At 34.4% G+C, this 3127-nt stretch overlaps 1 non-coding gene across 1 annotated transcript; it reads right to left on the reverse strand.

The window, feature by feature from the left end:
* Positions 1-1558: 1558 nt before the first annotated feature.
* LOC122025986 lies at positions 1559-1661 on the reverse strand. The gene has a single exon (XR_006123973.1). It is a non-coding gene; the product is annotated as a small nucleolar RNA SNORD90 (small nucleolar RNA).
* Between the last annotated feature and the right edge of the window lie 1466 nt (positions 1662-3127).

Raw genomic sequence — 3127 nt, forward strand, 5'->3', positions numbered from 1 at the left:
GTTTTTGCTTAAAACTGTTGTTGTTCACCGATGTCTATGAGGGTTTTTCTTGTAGTAAATTTGCATTTCTTCATATCAACACATTTTCCAAGATTAGAGACATAACCATCTGAAAATTTCAATAATTTCAACCATTCACAAACAACATGTCTTTGATCTTTATTTAATATATAAACTACCTTTGGCTTTGACCCTCTACTATTTTCATTCCGAGCTCTCTAGGTACCACAACCGACCCTGGAAAGTTTAATTTTATATATAAAAAAAACTCAAATCTGTGACAAATTCTGAATCGTCGTAGAATCTGCGACGAATTTTAGAATTCGTCGTAGAATCTGTGACGAATTTTAGAATTCGTTGCAGAATTGTATTTTTTTAAATGTAAAATTAAACTTTTCGGGGTCGATTGAGGTACCTAGAGAACTCGGAATGAGATGAAACCAGCACCTATGGGCTCCTAAAAATCCCCTGATCATAGAGATGCCCTCAAATATAAATTTTATCCAAGAACTTTTCATTATTGGTCTTACGAAGGTGAATAACATTTTCTGAACATCTTCTACGTAAAAAAATCACAAGTGGCATAAAATTAGAGGTTGTGGACAATTATAAAATCAGGGAATGTATAGAAACCCATAGGAACTGTTTTCATCTCATTCTGACCTCACTAGGTACATCAACCGTCTTCGGATATTTCAAAATACGTGTGACTTGTAAATCTACACATTCGTAAAAAAAATTTAACTAAGTCTTACGTGTAATTGATTCATCAAATTAGGAATAAATATAATGGGTAAATTTATTTTTTGATGACATTTCCATGATCAGGGGATTTTTAGGAACCCATAGGATCTAGTTTCATCTCATTCCGAGCTCTCTAGGTATCTCAACTGGCTCTGGAAAGTTTAATTTTATATATAAAAAAAACTCAAATCTGCGATGAATTTCAGAATTCGTTGCAGAATTGTAATTTTTTATATGTAAAATTAAACTTTTCGGGGTAGATTGAGGGACCTAGAGAGCTCGGAATAAGATGAAACCAAATCCTATGGGTTCCTAAAAATTCCCTGATCATGGAGATGCCCTCAAATATAAATTTTATCCAATAAATTGATATTATTGGTCTTACGAAGGTGAATAACATTTTCTGGACATCTTCGACGTAAAAAAATCACAGGTGGCATAAAATTAGAGGTTGTGGATAACTAACTATAAAATCAGTGAATGTATAGAAACTGATAGGAACTAGTTTCATCTCATTCTGACCTCTCTAGGTATCTCAACTGTCTTCAGATATTTCAAATACGTGTGACTTGCAAATCTACACAATTGATTTAACTAAGTATTACATGCTCATAATTGATTTATCAAATTAGGAATAAATATAATGGGTAAATTTATTTTTTGATGACATTTCCATGATCAAGGGATTTTAAGGAACCAATAGGATTTGGTTTCATCTCATTTCGAGCTCTCTAGGTACCTTAACCGACCCCGGAAAGTTTAATTTTATATATAAAAAAACCCAAATCTGAGACAAATTTTGAAATTCATTGCAGAATCTGCAACAAATTTTAGAATTCATCGCAGAATCTGCAACGAATTTCAGAATTCGTCGCAGAATCTGCGATGAATTTCAGAATTCGTTGCAGAATTACATTTTTTATATGTAAAATTAAACTTTCCGGGGCTGATTGAGGTACTTAGAGAACTCGGAATGAGATGAAACTAGATCCTATGGATTCCTAAAAATCCCTTGATCATGGAGATACCCTCAAATATAAATTTTATCCAATAAATTGATACTATTGGTCTTACAAAGGTGAATAACATTTTCTGGACATCTTCGACGTAAAAAAATCATAGGTGGCATAAAATTAGAGGTTGTGGACAATTATAAAATCAGGGAATGTATAGAAGCCCATAGGAACTGGTTTCACCTCACTCAGACCTCTCTAAGTACCTCAACCGTCTTCGGGTATTTCAAAATACGTGTGACTTGTAAATCTACACATTCGTATAAAAAATGTAACTAAGTCTTATGTGCTCATAATTGATTTATCAAATTAGGAATAAATATAATGGCTAAATTTATTTTTTGATGACATTTCCATGATCAGGGGATTTTTAGGAACCCATAGGATCTAGTTTCATCTCATTCCGAGCTCTCTAGATACCTCAACCATCCCAGGAAAGTTTAATTTTACATATAAAAAAAACTCAAATATGCAACAAATTTTAAAATTCATTGCAAAATCTGCAACGAATTTTAGAATTCATCGCAAAATCTGTGATGAATTTCAGAATTCATTGCAGAATTGTATTTTTTTATATGTAAAATTAAACTTTTCGAGGCCGATTGCGGTAACTAGAGAGCTCGGAATGAGATTAAACCAGATCCTATGGGTTCCTAAAAATCCCTTGATCATGGAGATGCCCTCAAATATAAATTTTATCCAAGAACTTTTCATTATTGGTCATACGAATGTGAATAACGTTTTCTGGACATCTTTGACGTAAAAAAAATCACAAGTGACATAAAATTAGAGGTTGTGGACAATTATAAAATCAGGGAATGTATAGAAACCCATAGGAACTAGTTTCATCTCATTCTGACCTCTCTAGGTACCTCAACCATCTTCGGATATTTCAAAATACGTGTGACTTGTAAATTTACACATTCGTATAAAAAATTTAACTAAGTCTTACTGTTGGTGCAAGTTGCACCAGAATCAAACCTAAGTTTTGATTGATGTTGTCAAAGGTTCAAGTTAAGTCTAGTTGTGATCTAACAAGTTGACTGAGTGTGCAGGCTATTTACTCAACCGGGAAAGAACTAGTTGGAGGCTAGGCAGGAGAAATCTTAGCAGATCATGGAACCCAGGTGAAAGTCCAAGTGGGTCGAGGGGACCCGACGCTTGGTGGTTTGATCGAGAGGTTTGGAGGACCGAAGATCAAGAGAAAATTCCTAGTGAGCCGATCAAAGCTAAGTGAAAAGTCCAAACTAGATCTAGAGGATCTAAGTTTGGCAGGTAGGTTGAGGTAAACAACTGGAAGAGCGACAATGAGGTCGGGTTCCCGAAGGGAACAACCTTATGTCGCTAATCCAACTGAAGAAACTGGGAAG

The sequence above is a fragment of the Zingiber officinale genome, chromosome 9B, assembly GCF_018446385.1.
Source record: "Zingiber officinale cultivar Zhangliang chromosome 9B, Zo_v1.1, whole genome shotgun sequence".
In the NCBI taxonomy this organism is placed as follows: Eukaryota; Viridiplantae; Streptophyta; class Magnoliopsida; order Zingiberales; family Zingiberaceae; genus Zingiber; species Zingiber officinale.